This window comes from Mastigoproctus giganteus, chromosome 12 (genome assembly GCF_048544385.1).
Source record: "Mastigoproctus giganteus isolate SK-2022 chromosome 12, ASM4854438v1, whole genome shotgun sequence".
Lineage (NCBI taxonomy): Eukaryota > Metazoa > Arthropoda > Arachnida > Uropygi > Thelyphonidae > Mastigoproctus > Mastigoproctus giganteus.
Window position 1 is genome coordinate 84691044 of NC_143586.1, and position 19702 is coordinate 84710745.

The 19702-nt window shown below is 37.4% G+C and overlaps 1 protein-coding gene across 1 annotated transcript in view; it reads right to left on the minus strand.

Annotated features, from left to right (window-relative positions):
- The window catches only part of Stt3A (catalytic subunit 3A of the oligosaccharyltransferase complex), a 219209-nt gene extending 200762 nt beyond the window's left edge, over window positions 1-18447 (minus strand). The window contains exon 1 of the mRNA XM_090386700.1: window positions 18245-18447. The gene's annotated coding sequence lies outside the window, so the exon portion shown is untranslated. The remainder of the gene's footprint in view (window positions 1-18244) is intronic.
- Window positions 18448-19702: the final 1255 nt, after the last annotated feature.

The window sequence follows — 19702 nt, forward strand, 5'->3', positions numbered from 1 at the left end:
GTTTCTTATTATACTCATCAGAGTCTTTAGGCCTATAGCACACTCCTACTCTCAATTTTGATCTCCCAATGCTTATATCACACCAAACGCGACACTGCACTGTCTAGCAATGTCGACTGGCTTCACTTCCTTGGATTTTATGTGTTTCTTAACTAATAGCATAACCCCTCCTCCCTTCCTATCCTGTCTGTAGACGGGTGTACTTCCCAAATTCCAGTTCTGGATTACGTATATGTGTGTGACACCACGTCTCTGATATCCCAACAATATCCGCCTTTGATGCTTTGAGCAATACCTCAAATTCATCAAATTTATTTACTAAACTCCTAGCATTGGTGTACACGCAAGTATACAGGCACCTGTTCTTTTTCTTAGCTACCCTAACACAACCCATGTGTTTACTTGTACCCCAATGACTCCCAGCAGTCTCTGAAATATCCTGCATCTTATTTTCCAAGCTGCTGCTCATTCCAATAGAAGCAATGCAAGAATCACTTTCACCTCTGCCAGTGGCTACTGTTAATCTATTAGTCCTTGTATCCCCCCAATCTAGCAGTTTTCCAACCCACCTAACACTGCCTCGATAGCATCAGCAAACATTCTTGCACCCTTTCTATTTAAGTGTATCCCATCCCTGTAGAAGCAGTCTCTCCTGTTAACAAGTACAGATCAGGCTGAAAAAAATTCTACCCCTTGAGCCTTGCACAATCTTTCCAGGGCCAAATTGATCAACAGGGCTCTCATCATATACTCCCTCCTATCGTGTCTGGGCAGAATTGCAGACACTTTCAAATTCAACCCCAATTCACGACTTTTTTTCAACAGTGACATGTACTTGTTAAGTAATTCCGCCGGTCTCCTACTCTTAATATCATTAGTGCCAACGTGTACAACTATATCACCTTTTGTGCCCTTAAAAGATGATATCCGCTCTACAACATCATCAACCTTTGCCCCTAGTCTTGTTCCACCTATCAGATACTAGGTTTGTTTTCTCATAGTGATACTAGTTTTGCTTTCTCATAGTGGCTTTGGATCCATACAGGGAGGAGACGCTCTAGGAGCTTGCTGCATACGGATAATAGGGCTATGGGCCTGTATGAATTTGGTAGTTGTGGTGGTTTTGTCGGATTTTTAAGGATCGGTTTCTGCATAGCTTTGGGGCAAGCTCCACAACCTTCTTCACAATCTCAGGCACAAACAAGTCGGGCCCCGGACATTTTTTCCATTTGATAAGAGCTGCCGCGGCCAGGAGTTCTTCCTGTGTGAAATGCAGTTCAACTTGTCCAGTCCAATAGGTTTCACTTTCTCTGCAAATCTCATGCTGCTCGGTTGATGTTTGGATGAAAAATGTTGTTTAAGATGTTTGAGAGCGAGTCCCTCCAGGTGGTGGTTAGATTTCCCTGTGGTGTTCACTTTCCTCCTGGGTAGTTTGTGGTGATCTTGTACACCACCCCCAAGGGGTCAGAATTTTCTGTGTAAGAGACAAGTTGCTCACAAAATGCGTATTCTTTCTGTATACGCATTTCTTGCTGTTCGATATACTTGTTTAAGTTCTTCGACCTCCACATCAGGCCAAGATCTTCTCGCCCTTTGGAACGTTTTCCGTTTGGCTTGTACCTCCTTTCTCATCCTTAAAAGCTCCTTTTAGCTCCTCAAATATTTTCAAGTTCATTTCATATGTTTCTTTCAGTGCCGGAGACTTCGGCAAATTTAGAAAACATTTTTAGTGTAACAAACTAAGTGGAGGGATGGGCGAAATAGATGTTCAGTTACACTCATAAAAAGTGAACTAATGATCTACTTCAATTTTAAAGATAATTGTTTAGATTTTTTTGAGAAAATTAAATATGATGCTGAAGTTATTAAGGCTCCTCAAAGTAATACAAAATACGTTCAATGTGAATGATTTCTAGCTATTAAACCAGAACATTTTTTTTTTGCTTCTTTTCACCTATTTAAATTACTAAAGCTTAATGTCAATCTACTAAATGGACTAAATTTTAATGGACTAAACTTCCATTAAAATATTTGGATCAATTCATGCTTTTTATATCATCTATATCATTCGTTATCATTAAGAAATGCCATGGTTTACCATTAAATATTTTAAATCCTAAATTAAACTAAAATTTATAGTCAATATGAAAACTATAATTTTTAAACCAAAATCTAAAAAATTTAAACAAAGTTTAATTATTAACTAAAAAAGCATTTTTCCTTTTTTTGGGGTTGGAAGAAGAATTGGATAGTGATAGTGGTAGCATTAATTATTTTTGATTGTCCTTTAATCTAGTTATAGAAATCTGGGATGTCCTTTAATCCACTCAGAAATCTGGCAACCCTAGTCTCATGTGACATAGGCACTGAAAAAAAAAAAAAAAAAAAAAAAGAGAGGAGTGAGTTATAGGCCTAATGACTGTGATGAGTATACCAAACTACTATACAGAGATTAAAACAGAATGGGAAAGTATATCAGAATGGAATGTCTTATTATTGCAGGATTTTTGACTTTCCAGATATTAATTAGAATTTGTAGATTGGTCACTCACACACACCAACAAGAATTTTGTGAATTTATTGGATGACCATGTTCTACAGCAGAATGCTAAAGAGGCAACAAAGGGAAGCAGTACGTTGATTGATTATCATCAACAATTCTATATGCATTAAGGATATAAAGGTAAAATCTGCTGAGTGGCAGTGATCACAGTGTACTGATGTGGAATTTACTTAAAGACAACTTAATGATTGTTAAGAAATTGTCTTCATAAAACTTATAGTGTGGAAAATTCCAACTCTCTCTTAAAAGTTCATACTACCTAACCTAAATTAACAGTGATAGATTGTAACATATAAAATAAAACAGCAGAAGGAATCCAAATAACAAAACTGCAAGGGTAAAGGTAAAGTTTTAGCTTTAAGGTAAAGGTAAAGAGTGACCACAGTGGTCTCAACCACTTTTTAAAAATTCTATGCAGTGGGACAAACTGATGGTGTTACCAACAGAAAATTCAAAACAGGGAGCATTCAGGGAAATAATCATAGAAGCTACTAAGCTTTTCATACCAACAAAGAAATGCTATTCAAGGCTTAGACTTTGGTCCTTGAGATTGCCACAGACATTCCCTCAGATATGCCAGACAAGCTGCACTTGCTACCTGGGAGTCTAAAACGCTGATGGAACTGATATTCGGGTGACACTCAAGTCAAGTGGACCCAATTTCGGCGAAGTCCGGACGTTCTGTGACAGCCAAATCCTCTGCTTGCACCTTCATGATGGTGGGACTGTTACTAATCCTGGGCATTCACCCCCCCCCATACATCTCCTTAAACCCATGCACGGTACTAAGTACTATAGGTTTTGATACCTTTCGTGTTTGGGGTTTTCATAAAAAAATAAAATAAAAAAAATAACCTCCATGCACAAGTACATGGTGGGTGCCCACCCAGGTGTGAACCAACGAAAGCAGGGGTCGACGTGTGGTGCCCACACCACATGGAGGAATGCTGCCTTTATGTTACCAGGCAGTACTAGGTGGCAGATGACTCATCAAACGGTGCAGTACCACTACTTTGCTTATTGGAGGCTTGAAGTGGTGGAATCCATGTTTAGTCTCTAGAGCTAAGTTCTGGTCAACCCTTCCCTATCTCTTCCATCATACAGTGTGATTGATGACTTTTGAGGTTATGATGAACATCGTGGTGAGATCCAATATTCCTTACATTTCGAGGGTACAGGTCTAAAACAGTGTTCGCAGGCCGGCCGCTAGTTAGTACACTGGACCAAACCTATTGGTAACTCTCTAGCAGGCTTCCAGATCAGCTAGTGTATAATCTTGCTACTTCTACTCTGACAGATAGTGACGGGAGTGAGTCCGAGTAGTGTGGGGGGGAGCATTGTCGAGGCCACGTTATGTCAAAGATCTGGGTATATTCTTACCATGTGAACACCATATCCAAAAATTTCATTACTTCATACAGCATGCCCCACCCACTTTTTCTTAATATTGAATACACCATGAATTGTCAAACTAATGGAGCAAGCTTATCTGCGAAAATATCTAAACCTCCTAATCACTTCCTAATTCTTTTCACAAATATATGTGGTCTCAATTCTAATCTTAACAATGTCCATTTCCACTTGCAGTCTGCCAAACCCCCATGTACTTTTTCTGACAGAATCTCAGTTATCAGTTGATTCAACTACTGCTCATCTCAGATGCCCAAATTATTCGCTATATGATTCCTTTCGCCTCAAAGTTCGAACTTGTGCATATGTCCGTTCTGATATTCCCTGTCAGACTTGGCAATTTGGAATCTCCTCTCTTTGATCTTCTTCTGGCTTAAAATCTCTCTACCACATTGTGTCAAATTCATCCGTTGTCTCTACCATTCTCCCAACTCCACTAATCACTTGGAGCTCTTTGACTTCCTCTCTTTGCAACTTAACTTTCTCCAGTCCAACTTTCCTAACAGTGAGGTAAGTTTAATGTTCACAACTCCAGCTGGCTTCCGTTTTCTAGTCACACCAACCCAGCTGGTCGAGATGCTGAGGCTTTTGCAACTACTAATGACCTTGCACAGATTGTTCATTTACCTACAAGAATACCGGACAATCCTAATCATATAGGCCAATACGCTTGATCTTTTTCTCACAAACAACCCTTCTAAGTACACAGTCGAAGTGAGAGGTCCTTTAGGCACTTCAGATCACAACTTGGTGATTGTCTCTTCTCCAATGGAACCTTTATCTCGTGGCTATTCCCAACCTCGTGTTGTTTGGCATTACAAGAAAGCAAAATGGGATGACCTGCGAGATTTCTTTTCTTCTTTCCCTTGGTCGGATTACTGTTTCAAAACTTCTGATGTCAACGTTTGCTCAAATCGTGTCAGTGAAATTATTCTTGCAGGAATGGAATCCTTTATCCCACACTCCACTTTAAAATCTCGTCCTTTATCTAAACCTTGGTTTTCCAATAAATGTGCTAAGGCTATTAAAGAGAAGAATGTTACATATCGTAATTGGCTTGTTTCTAATTTTTCAGTTTCATTTTCTGCCTACACCGAAGCTCGCAACAATTGTAAGGCAGTTACTAATCTGTCCAAACTAGAGTTTGAACAGGCTAAGAGTAGAAAATTTGCTTCTTGCCCTAATGGTAGCCGAGCATTCTGGTCCCTTGCCAAAGCTATTGGCCGCAACTTTTCCATCTCTGTTCCCACCTCTGTCAAAACCAGATGGTTCTGTTGTCACTTCAGCCAAGGATAAAGCTGACCTGCTAGCATCCCATTTTTCTTCCAACTCATGTATTAATGATCTTTAGCATTAGTAGAGGCATATGATGCAAGAAAGCAAGCTTATGCAGCATCAGCCAAAAAAAAAAAAAACTTCCACTTCACTCCTCCGTTCGTTCGAAATACCTGTCCAGCTGAGCCTTAAATTTATTTCGGCTATCAACTTCCACAACAAGGGATGGAAGTCTGTTCCACCAACCAACTACCTGCTGGCTCAAGGCAAATTTCCGCACATCAATCCTACATCTGTCTTTCCTCAATTTGAATTTATGCCCTCTCAGGTGATTATTGTGAGCAAGAGGCAGAATCCCGTCAGCATTGAGCATGCTCAAACCATTCAAGGCTTTATACACCTCTATCAGATCACCTTGCCAGTGCCTACTCTCCAGACACTGTAATTTGCAAAACTTAAGCCTTTCGTCGTAAGAGCAACCCTTTGTTCCATTCACTAATCTTGTAGCCTTTCTCTATACTCATTCCAGCAGCTCTACATTCTTCTTGAAATGAGGCCTCCAGACCTGTATATAGTACCCAAGGTGTGGCCTGACCATTGCCTTATACAAGGGAATAATCACCTCCTTATCCCTGCTAGAAAAATTCCTATATATCATTGACAAGACACCATGAGCTACTCTTGCAGCTCATCTGCACTGCTCAGAGAACTTCATATCTGCCTGTACAATTACCCCCAGGTCCTTTTCATTCTCTACCACTGTCAGTGTAGTATCACAGAGTTGAAACGTTGCTCTGGGGTTGCTGTTTCCCATATGTAGTACTTTACATTTGTCAATGTTAAACTTCATTTGCCACCTCTCAACCCTTCTAGATCCTGTTGCAGCAGCATAGCATCAGTAGTGTCCTTAATAACCGTGCCAACCTTTGTATCGTCTGAAAACCTGGACATTAAGCTTCACACATCATCATCAATATTATTTATAAATACAGAAAACAATAATGGACCCAACACTGAACCCTGAGGGACTCCACAAATAACATTAGTCCATGATGAGCAGTGTCCATTGATTACCACTCTCTGTCTTCTCCCTCTCAACCACCCCTTTATCCATAACAGTAATTTGCCTCCAATGCCACACTGCTCCAATTTGTGCAGCAGTCTTTTATGTGCAACAGTATCAAAAGCCTTTCTAAGATCCAAATATATAATATCAAAGTTATTCCCTGCATCCAGTTCTTTTGTGACTACATCATAGTATCCAATCAAATTGGTCAGGCAAGATCTGCCCTTAACAAAACCATGCTGCGTCTGAGCTATAACTGAAGTCTTGTCTAGATCCTGCAGTGCTTCTTTAACCAGTGCCTCCATTAATTTTCCTGGAACAGAAGTTAAACTCACAGGTCTATAATTACTTGTGTCAGCCTTTGATCCTCCTTTGTGAATTGGGGTCACATTTGCACATCTCCAGTCTATGGGTACCTCCCCTGAGTCCAAGGAAGCTCTCATAATTATGGCTAAGGGTTTGCTTACTTCCTTTGCTGCCTCCTTTAATATAACTGGATAGATCCCATCTACCCCAGGTGCCTTCCTTGTGTTTATCTTCAACAATTTCTCCTCCACTTTACTCTCAGTTATTATGGGGAAAGACTGCTCATGTTACAGTGTTGTTGCACATTGGTATAAACAATTCAAATGTGGAAGAACCTGAGTGCATGACTAAGAAATCCCAGGAGCATAATCTTGGAAGTTCACCATATTAGAGTCAAAGAACTGCTCACTCACTTCATGCCTAAATATTCACTCAGTCAAAATGGCCTGAAATGAATCAAATGGAAGATGTCACCTCAGCAATTTCTTGAATTGTTCGTCATCAATATGATAGAAATATTGTTGTAGACTTTGTTGATGTCTTCACTGTTTCAGGATGTTGAGAGCAACAGCTTCTTTCTTCAGCTCCAAGCAAAATATTTCTCTCATGAACTTTCTGAAACCACTTAATTTTTTTTTTTATCATAACATTATCTCCAAAAACCATAACTGAGCATATCAGATTAATTTCCAGTGCAAACTTGGTTTTGCTCTTCTCTCCAGTATATGGGCATTATGTAAGGGAACTGAAATACTATATTGGAACAGCTTTGCCTTCTGAGCACATTTTTTAAAGAATGGTGTCCATTCTCCTTAGGAGTGCTAAACAAGAAAAACTTGATTCCACTGGAATACATTTCAGAAAAAATACAAAAAAAGAATCAAAATTTGAAGATGCTGCAGTCAGGGGCGTGCTAACAACAAATCCTGGAAGGCAATGAATTCAAGTGGCAAAATAGTAGTATTACTGGAACATTTTCATGTAGTAAGGGAGTGGGATTTTTTTTGAAAGTGTGATTTTTACTGTTTGCATTCAGGCAGGATCATGACTAGAAGACTTGTCACCCAGCAGCAATTTTGCTTGTGTATTTCTTTCATTTCAAGTTAGCTTTAATAATAGCATGTCCACCATGTCCAATACTTAAAAATACATACTCAATACTTAAAAATGCATACAATGCATATAATTTCATCATCAAGGTGATCTTTTCTGACTGCATTCCTCTGAATATTATTCCTCATAAATGTATTTATGCATAAGCATATTACTGAACAGGGAGAAAAATATATTTGATACACTATTTCACCAATAGTTATAAATGCTTCTGCTCTATGTTCATTTTAACAGCACAACAATGTCGGCTAAATACAAGAGGAAAACAAACTTTGGTGCAGTACAGTTCCCCCCCCCACTTCTTGTATTTAGCCACAATGTCAATGAGCAATGAATGAGAAATGCAGTGAATATACAGTTTACTTGTAGCTTCATTGTAATTCCTTTGCACTTCAACTATGCTATATATAATATGTATGTGTTATAATTATAATGTTAATTGCCAAGCTAAATTAAAATTATATATTATTTAGACTGCCCACCTAAAATGTGACAAAAACAGAATTTCCAAACTTTTTTGGAAATTACATTCTAAATCAGGGCAAATCCTGGAAAAATGGAGTCTGATCACCCTAGCCAATGAGGAAGGGAGACAGGCAAAAATTTGCAAGCTACGGCCAATCCACTTGTCGAAAAATCATTAAGAAATTCTATCACACTGAGACCAGAATGGGTCAGGATGAGTTTTTTTGTTGTTGAACATAGACCTACTCAAGTAGCTCCAAATATTCCATCTAAAGCATAAATCATTCCCATAATGAGGCAAGCTATTTGGTTGACAGAATCTTCAAAGAAATATGGAATGAACAGGTGCACAGTATATGTATCTGATGGATCATGTTCAATTCCTCAAAGAAGTGCGAGTTTTCTTTGTTCCAGAAATAATTCATTTTTGCACTATGGTAAATTTCACACTTGCTAGAGAACATTTTTTCACATGCAGGAATTATTTGAAAAACTTACACATAACATTCACAGACTTCCTGTTGCTTCTGTATCACTTCACTCATTAATGAATAGCAATATCATTTCATGCCAAGATCTTTGTGAACATAGAGGTTCCATATTCCTGCAACCATTTCCAATATGATTTTTCAATGAATGATCCATAAATATGCTCATGCCTGTATGATGTTCTGCTCACAGTGGAAATCACCCTGACCGTAGTCTGTCCTTAATGGAAACAGTTTAAAATAGCTTTTCTCCCAGCATAATAACCATATTTTTGGTGGCTATTGCTTTACTGAATGTTTCAATAAAATCATTCTGGATATCTTTTATGGTTTTTATCAGTATGCAGTACTGTATACTCATCATTATCCATTTCTCCAGAGCATGTAAATAGACTGGTAAGCTATTACTTACCTTTATAATATCTGGGGCAATTAGGAAATTCCAAATGTAACACACATGTAACCGCTTAACAAGAGATGTTATTTAAGAGGTGTGTTCAAAAAGTATTCGAACTGCTATGATTTAGCAAGAATAAGCACTCATTTCATGGTGTGGGCAGCTCAATCCCCTTCAAAATGTCTCTCTTAGGCAACAACTTAGCCCAATGATTTTTCCCACCTTGTAAGCACTTCTGAAAGCCAATATCAAAATCAACAAAAGCTCATCTGTTGTGCAATTCCTTATTGTTTATTTGTCATCAAATCTATGTTCTTTCAAGTTTGTTTTTTTAGTCTAGAAAACAAGGGGAAAAAAACCACATCGAGCCACATTTTGGGACTTGAGCAATTCTGTGTTTGAACAAAAAACTTTGTACAAGTAGCTATGAATGTGATGGCACATTGTGGTGAAGAAAGCAGTCTTTGAAGTTCTACTTATCTGATCTTTTTCTCTGAACTGCATCAGAATGGATTGGGGGCATCTTCCATTGGGATGAATGATGTTTGGTTTTGGGATCATACCCATAACCTCATGTTTCATCTCCAGTTATGAAACCTTTCAAAAACTGTCTCTTCATTAGTCACATGTCTTCCTTCCAACAAATTAGAAAAAATAAACAAACTGGTTTTCATATTGTAAGCCTCTTTAAAAGCTGTGCCATGCCACGAACTTGTGGGAATGCACTTCACATTAAGTCTTCGATAAAATGGAATGAAAAACCAAGGGATAAACATTTCTTCATTCATTTCACAAAGAGTAAATGTTCAGTGATTTCATACCAAAGTAGCTTCAGTTTCAATGTTTGTTGAAGGTGAGGGCTATCCAGATTTCAGATCCTGTTTTGCAGACTTCCTAACCTTTATGAAATGATGATGCCAGTTGAAAAATTGTGTAGGGCCAATTGCAGAGTACCCATATGCTATTTTAGGAAGATCAAATGTTTCACTTATAGTTTTTCTGATTTTAAAGAAAAATTTAACATACATCAGTACAGTGAACACAGACATTTTGAAATAAGATGACACATGAAAACACATCTTCATTAGTGGCTGACAATAATAGATTGCCAACATTAACTGAACAGCTTACTGTACAGATGTAAGGCTGAGATGGCTAAACATGTTATGCTTTGTTGTCTCAAACTTGAAGAGCAAGCACAATTTAGATATTTTTTGAACAGACCACGTATATTCAATACACAAATATAACACCTACATTTATCACAAATTAATTTTTATAAATAATGTGGCAAACCCAGGGTCCTGAGCTGGATATCATCATTCTCTCTCTCTCTCTCTCTCTCTCTCTCTCTCTCTCTCTCTCTCTCTCTCTCTCTCTCTCTCTCTCTCTCGAATTTTTTTTTTTTTTTTGGCTGGTGCAGCATAAGCCTCAGGCTTCCTTGCACCATATAGCTAATAATAATAACTGCAAACGTTATTGGGAGGAGGAGTAACAGTCATAGCTAATTTTGGTTTTCAATAAGCCATTATCATCATGGGGCAGGCTAACTAATTTTTTTTAACATGATTTAGAATTTTTTTTTTTAATTTTTTGTTTATTTCTGGGCAGCTAACATTTACCTTGACTAAGAAAGTGACTATTCTTAGAGTCACTTTCACCCCCCGCCAAAAAAAAAAAAAAAACTTGCAATTTTTTACAATTATTGCATTTAATCTGTTTCTACTTCTTTCAGTAGCAAGTCAAATTTTTGTAGTAATATTTTGGTTTTCCCTTTTTAATCCTCAAGATGCTTTATTCAATCCTCAATTTAAATTTGGTTTATTGTTGATATCTATTTTATCAGGTTATTTTAATTCTTATTAATTCAAACATGAACTTTAATTTTTTTTTTTTTTTTTTTATTTGCATCAGTTTTTCTGCCTTTTGTTTGCTAGAATAAAGTATTTTTTTTTTTTATTTCCTCACATCATACCACCTACTAAACTTTACAAAGCAACCTCTTCCCTCTCCTCATTCTCAGAATTTGTTTACTCAACTACCAACCTGCAATTTAAACTAATTTTGTGCATCTAGCAGATTATTCAGATAACAAAGTGAAATCTTGGTCCTTTCTGCACAATTTTATCATGCCATTATTTTGTATGGCTTTTTTAATTGTTCAAATATACTAAAAAAAAATTTATTTCTCTTATATTTTACAAGTTATATATAATTACAGTTGGTATATAAAACTCTTGTAAAGCATTAAGTATATGCATAAATAAATAATTTTTTTGGAAAATTAAATTCACTAGGCATAATCCTTATGGGTTTTGATAATTAACTATATGATATCGGTGTAAATACACCATAGTTAACCCATAGATTTGAGCTATGATTGTAGCGTAGAAGGCATCGTTTTATTTGTATCTCATAATGTGGTTGCCTTCACAAGAAGATAGCTACTATTGAATTACTTCAAATAAATAACGCTTCTCTAGTAGAGAAGGCTAGTGTTATTTATTTTCCGCGTACCACCACCCAGACGATCGTTTCAAAGCTTTTTGGCTTCGTCATCAGTGGGCGGGTAGGTAATACAATAAGCCATCTTAGTTGCGAAGTTATATCCACATTATGAGAGATGCCAGAAGGGTGTGGTGGTAATGTATTTTGAAAATTAAATGCACTAGGCATAATCCTTATGGGTTTTGATAATTAACTATATAATATCGGTGTAATTGAAGATAGCAACAAGATAGCTACTATTGAAGTAATTCAATAGTAGCTATCTTGTTGTGAAGGCAACCACATTATGAGATACAAATAAAACGATGCCTTCTACGCTACAATCGTAGCTCAAATCTATGGGTTAACTATGGTGTATTTACACCGATATTATATAGTTAATTATCAAAACCCATAAGGATTATGCCTAGTGCATTTAATTTTCCAAATACATTACCACCACACCCTTCTGGCATCTCTCATAATGTGGATATAACTTCGCAACTGAGATGGCTTATTGTATTACTTACCCGCCCACTGATGACGAAGCCAAAAAGCTTCGAAACGATCGTCTGGGTGGTGGTACGCTGAAAATAAATAACACTAGCCTTCTCTACTAGAGAAGCGTTATTTATTTGAAGTAATTCAATAGTAGCTATCTTGTTGTGAAGGCAACCACATTATGAGATACAAATAAAACGATGCCTTCTACGCTACAATCGTAGCTCAAATCTATGGGTTAACTATGGTGTATTTACACCAATATTATATAATAAATAAATAAAAAATAAATTTTCTGTTTATACTCCGGCACGACAACCAAGTCAGTAGAGTTTACAATAAATCGTCAATACAAACATTTATCGTATTTAGTAGTCATGGGCTTGAACCCCGGTCCACTCAAGAAACTGTTATGCACTCGCGCTCCTGACCACTGGGCTACCTCAGGCCTGCATTAAGTATATGCAAAGCCCTTCATGCACTTAATGCTAATTTGTGCCTTTTATTTTGTTAGTCTTCTACATGCACAGCAGTTTGGAGCTCTGCTTCCAGTTACTAGTAGAACCACTTTAATCTACAACCAACTCAGAACTGAGTTTATAAAAAGGTACCTGCAAAATCCTAGTAAACCAATTCCTGCTTCTTTTTTGGAATTTTTCACTTGTGGTTCCACTTCATGAAGTAAGATCCAGCTGTCTATGTTTGCAGACTATACACTGATATGAAAGTGTTAATACTGATAAGCTATTTGGAGAACTAAACTGATGAGCAAAAAGTAACACTGTTAATTAGTAATTCAATTTTGTTAATTTTCACATCAAGCTCAAGTAAATATTTAAGTTAAAATTTGTATTACAATTTACAATATTTATTTGGGATATCCTACTTACAAGGGAGTGCACAAAATAATGAAAAACAGTTGATATGAACATAGTAATTTTTTAATGACTGATTGACATATTCTGTTGTTATGAACATACAGTGATAATTTTTGTTTGTTTGTTCCTTGCCGGTAGTATTGTGAAGGAAAGACAATAAAAGCGGATATTAATTGGGGTAATATAAAATGAATATGAAGAAAATGGCTGACCTGTCTGAATTCCAAAGCGGCCAAATGTGTACATTTAGCAGGTACATCAGTGACTAAGACTGCTAATTTGTTTATTGTATCCAGAGCAACTATTTTGAAAGTAATGTCTGCATTCACCAAGTATGAATAGGATGAATTTTGGCAGAAAATCAAAGGTGAGAGACAATGAAAAGGACTGTAAGCCAAAATCATAAAAATACTTATGAGAGCGTCCTTGGACTCAGGGGAGGTTCCCACGGACTGGAGATGTGCAAATGTATCCCCAATTCACAAATGGGGATCGAAGGGTGACACGAGTAATTACAGACCAGTTAGTTTAACTTCTGTTCCGGGTAAAATAATGGAGTCACTGGTTAAAGATGCATTGCAGGATCATCTAGACAAGACTACAGCAATAATTCAGACACAGCATGGGTTTGTTAAGGGAAAGTCTTGTCTGACAAATTTGATAGGATATTATGATGTGGTTACAAAGGAACTGGATACAAAAAATAATTTTGATATCATATATTTGGATTTCAGGAAAGCTTTTGACACTGTTGCGCATGGAAGACTATTGTACAAATTGGAGCAGAATGGTATTAAGGGTAAGTTGCTACAATGGATAAAAGGATGGTTAAGTGGGAGAAGACAGAGGGTGGTAATCAATGGGTGCTGCTCTTCGTGGACTAATGTTATTAGTGGTGTCCTACAGGGTTCGGTGTTAGGTCCACTGTTGTTTTGTTATTTATCAATGATATTGATGAAGGTATATCAGGCTTAATGTTGAAGTTTGCAGATGATACAAAGGTTGGCAGGGTTGTTAATGACAGTAATGGCAGTGTGCTACTGCAACTGGATCTAGATAATTTGGGCAGATGGGCTAAGAAATGGCAACTGAAGTTTAACCTTCACAAATGCAAAGTACTGCATATGGGTAGAAGTAACCCCAGAGAAACGTACCAACTGTGTGGTACTACACTTAAGGTGGTAGAAAATGAAAAGACCTGGGAGTAATTGTGCAGTCAGATATGAAGTTTTCTGAGCAATGCAGACAGGCTGCCAGAGCAGGTCATGGGGTTTTGTCAATGATATATAGGAATTTTGCTAGCAGGGAGAAGGAGGTGATTGTCCCTCTGTATAAAGCAATGGTCAGGCCATGCCTTGAGTACAGGTCTGGAGGCCTCATTTTAGGAAGGATGTAGATTTACTTTAGCGTGTACAGAGAAGGGCAACAAGATTCGTGAGGGGAATGAAGGGATCCTCTTATAAAGAGGCTTAAGTTCTGCAAATTGCAGTGGCTGGAGACTAGGCACCTGTGCAGTGATCTGATTGAGGTGTATAAGGCCTTGAATGGGTTCAGCACGCTGAATTCTGATGGGATCCTTCCACTTGTTCAGATTACGAACCCAAGGGGGCATAAATTCAAATTAAGAAAGGACAGATGTAGAATAGATGTGCGGAAATTTGCCTTTAGCCAGCGGGTGGTTAATTGCTGGAACAAATGTCCATCTGTCGTTGTGGAAGTTGATAGGTTGAATAAATTTAAGGAGGAACTGGACAGGCATTTGGAGGGAATGGTGTGATTTTTTTTTTTTTTTTTGGCTGATGCTGCATAAGCTCATACACTTGCATCACATGCCACTACTCCTACTACTGCTGCCTCAAAAATAACTGAAAAACTTAATGCAAGTCTCAGAAATTCAGTTTCTAACAAAACAGTTCAGTGAGAACTTCATAAAGCTGAAATTTATGGCAGAGCCACTATTGCCAAGTGACTCATTACTGATGGTAATGCCAGAAAAAAGGATGCAATGGTGTTAGAACCACACTTGAAGACTGGAATCATGTTATATTTTGAGATGAATTATCATTCAAACTTTTTCCAACATCAGGAAGAGTTTATGTTGGGCTAATGTCAAATGTAAACTCCCTGGTGTTGGAAACAGTCATTGTCTTGTGCCAACCGATCAACATGGAGGTTCAACAATGATTTGGGCAGCAATACTGTGGTATTCTTTAGGTCCTATCATCACACTGAGTGGGTAAATTATTATCAATGTTTACTTTAATATTTTGAGTGACCAGGTTCATCCCATGGTGCAAACGTTGTTTCCCACAAACAACATCATGTTTCAAGATAATGTTCCAATACTCACAGGCAGATGTGTCCAATCTTCTTTTGAAAAGCATGAAACTGAAGTTAAATATCTCCCATGGCCTGCAAAATTGCAAGCCTTAAATGTTATTGCACCACTGTGGGAATTTTGGAGAAGTGAGATTTCCTACATCTTCATCGCTCAGGAAACTTGAAATGTTCCTTCATGAAAAAAAGTCCAATATTCCTCTTAAGACAGTTCCAAAATTTATTTGAATCTATTCCATGTAAAATATAAGCTGTTTTAAAAGCAAGGTGGCCCAAAACCATATTAGTGCATATCTGTTACATATATAAAATCTTTATTGTATACAAAAGTGATATATATATACAATATACCCTTCACAGCAGCAATGTCAGCTGTTTTACATTGGCTGATGGACAATAGCCTTGAGGGAAAAGAGCCTACATCATGATTTGGGTTCATCCCCCACAGACAACAACAGAAATCAGTTTCAGATTATAGACTAATTGTAATCACAGCTTATTAGCATTAGTAGAGGCATATGACGCAAGAAAGCAAACTTATGCAGAATTAGCCAAAAAAAAAAAAAAAAAAAAAACGCTCCCATTTCACTTCTCCGTTCGTTACAAATACCTGTCCAGCTCAGCCTTAAATTTATTTAGGCTATCAACTTCCACAACAAAGGATGGAAGTCCGTTCCACCAACCAACTACCCACTGGCTAAAGGCAAGCTTCTGCACATCTATCCTACAACTGTCTTTCCTCAATTTGAATTTATGCCCTCTCAGGTGATTATTCTGAGAAAGAGAAGAATACCATCAGCATTGAGCATGCTCAAACCATTCAAGGCTTTATACACCTCAATCAGATCACCTCGCAGGTGCCTAGTCTCTGGACACTGTAATTTGCAAAACTCAAGTCTTTCTTCGTAAGAGCAACCCTTTGTTCCATTCACTAATCTTGTTGACCTTCTCTGTCCCTGTTCCAACAGCTCTACATCCTTAAAATGAGGCCTCCAGTCCTGTATACAGTACTCAAGGTGTGGCCTGACCATTGCCTTATACAAGGGGATAATCACCTCCTTATCCCTTCTAGAAAAATTCCTGTATATCATTGACAAGACAAGACACCATTAGCTACTCTTACAGACAAGTCTGCACTGCTTAGAAAACTTGATATTTGTCTGCACAATTACCCCCAGGTCCTTTTCATTCTCTACCATTGTCAGTGTAGTACCATAGAGTTGATACGTTACTCTGGGATTACTGCTTCCCATATGTAGTAATTTACATTTGTCAATGTTAAACTTCATTTGCCACCTCTCAGCCCATCTGCTCAACTTTTCTAGATCCTGTTGCAGCGGTCTACTCTCATTAGTGTCCTTAACAACCCTGCCAACCTTCGTATCGTCTACAAACTTAGATATTAAGCTTGATATACCATCATCAATATCATTTATAAATACAGAAAAGAACAATGGACCGAACACTGAACTCTGAGGGACTCCACTAATAACATTAGTCTACAATGAGCAGTGTCCATTGATTACCACTCTGTCTTTTCCCACTCAACCATCCCTTTATCCATAGCAGCAATTTGCCTCCAATGCCACACTGCTCCAATTTGTGCAGCAGTCTTCCATGTGCAACAGTATCAAAAGCCTTTCTAAGATCCAAATATATGATATCAAAGTTATTCCCTGCATTCAGTTCCTTTGTGACCACATCATCCAATCAAATTGGCCAGGCAAGACTTTTCCTTAACAAAACCATGCTGTGTCCAAGCTATAACTGGTCTTGTCTAGATAATCCTGCAGTGCTTCTTTAACCAGTGCCTCCATTAATTTTCCTGGAACAGAAGTTAAACAAACAGGTCTATAATTACTTGTGTCGCTCTTTGATCCTCCTTTGTAAACTGGGGTCACATTTGCACATCTCCATTCTGTGGGTACCTCCCCTGAGTCCAAAGAAGCTCTCATAATTAATGCTAAGGGTTTGTTTACTCCCTTTGCTGCCTTCTTTAATAAAACTGGATAGATCCCATCCACACTGGATGGGATCTATCCATTTTGCAGTACTTCTCACCCAAAATGGGTGAGAAGTACTGCAAAAAATAATGGTTTAGTACACGACATTCTGGATGTTAGGTTTCTCAATATCACAGAGTTTATAGACTAATTGTAATCACAGCTTATGTAAGCAACTGCACTACTGGTTTATCTTGAAATAAATTTTTCATGTTCTAGCTGGTATATTAGAATGGTTCAAGTGCTGGACGTAACCTCCATCTTTGTGTTTGTTGTTCCACTGTCACGCTGAGTAACGTGATTTATAAGGGTGGTAACCAAAGTATTTTCACATACCACCTCCAAAGTGAACAAGACTTTTCTATTCCACTAAGCTTAACAAATTATTTTCAATGTGCAAATACCAGCATCACAAACGAACTATTGTGCTGAAAATGTGCAGTTCACAAGGGAAAGTCCGTGATAGATACTCTTTGGATTTAAATATCCTATTTATACGAAACACATACGCATATGCAGAATATTACAAGCACTATTTTAATTCTGCGAGCAGTAATAAAATGATTAATTTCATCAACAATCAATTGATCCGATTACCACCACACATTTGGCAGAATACCACAAAACAGTAACCGGCGACATATATATACTGTAGTTTTGAAATTGTTTTCATTCAACAGCTGCAGAAATGTGGTCTATACTATTATTTCAATGTTTGCGAACTGGGCGAGAACTTTTTTATTAATTAAATATTATGCAAAATCAATCATGTAAATTCAATTAAAAGCGGTTAAATGCAAATTCCTTCAGTAACCTAACAACGATAAAAACGTTTTCCACACTAAAAAAGCAAGTTATAAAAATAATGGTTTACGTGCTAAACTTTAATGTGTATTGTACTAATCTTTGCACCTATCATTTCATTTAGCATTATACTAAGCAATATTTCACTTACTTTTATGCGATTAATATTCCTACAGCAGAATGCATTACCCAACTCAATGACCGGTTGAAGAAATGATAACACGTGGCACCATCACTCTATCACACCGATCTACTTTGCTGGACATTCTCGCCGCACTAGTAATCCAGAGTGAAGGTTAAATTCGGTATTATTGGTATACCGTACCAATACATGTAGTAAGAAAGATTTCCTGAGTTCATTTCTAAATGCCTTCAGGAAAAAAAAGGAAGTTTTTAAACATTCTTTGGGAAAAATTTATAAAATCTTTACAATTGTTGTGATATTTAAATTTTCCCAAAGGCAACTCAGGACATGCGCATAAGTTTAACGTCTAGGCTCACTCACGGAGAGTAAACGAGAGAGATTGGGCTCATATAAGCTCAATGCTGATAGCATCCTGCCTCTTGCGCAAACTAAACCCATGAGGGAGGCATAAATTCAAATTGCGGAAGGGTGGTTGCAAGATAAATGTGCGTAAATTTGCATTCAGCAAGCGGGTGATTGATTGTTGGATCAAACTTTCTTCTAGTATTGTGGAAGTGGATATTTAGAATAAATTCAAGGAAGAATGGACAAATTGTTAGAGGGGATGGACAACTGAAATTGGAAGCGTTGTTGTCGTCGTTTTTTTTTTTTTTTTTTTCATTTCTAACTGTGCTGTATAAAGCTTTCTTCTGTGAGCCACTATTAATACTGAACTGTCATGTTGTTGTTTGTTATATTTGAGGCGCATCAGAGACTTAGGCCATATTGCGCAGCGCATATTATGTTTGTAAATTGCTGGTGTTCTGATCGATTTGCCTGTCAGCTGGACGAAAAACCCAATTTCCGAGAGAAAAAACCATGCTGCTCTCTCCTGAGACGAACTGGGGCCACGTCATGAAAAAAAAGGCTGCCCACAAGGGCCCGAACTGTCACGTGTTGAAAAGCTGACAGTATGGAAAGTATGAACTGCCCACATCCTCAAAAAAAATTTCTGTGTCACCAATGTATGCATTTATATAAGTAGAGACATTGTCAGGGCCGCTACGACTCTGTGTGCCGCCAGTAAAAAATACAATTTGCTACCCCAAATATTTCGATTAAAAAATAAAATAAGACGTAAATAATTATTACTAATTTATTGAAAAAAGAAAAGAATTACAACATATATCGCATATAATATAATGAAACAACAAACAAAAATAAATTCGTTCTGAAATTCGTATGTTGTGGCGGTTAATGCCATATGAAAAGAGTGTAAATATGAAATACAGGAACGAACATTGGGGTTAAGACGGTGCGAATCAGCATGAAAATATGCTTATGGTAAAGAAACGTTGCATGTTTTATGGTTTGGGAGAAAATTATTTTAAAATATATTCGACATAATTAATTGGAAATATTGGACATTAATTAGACATCGAAGAAGGAAGAAGAGGGATAATAGCGTCGCCTTGTGAATAAATT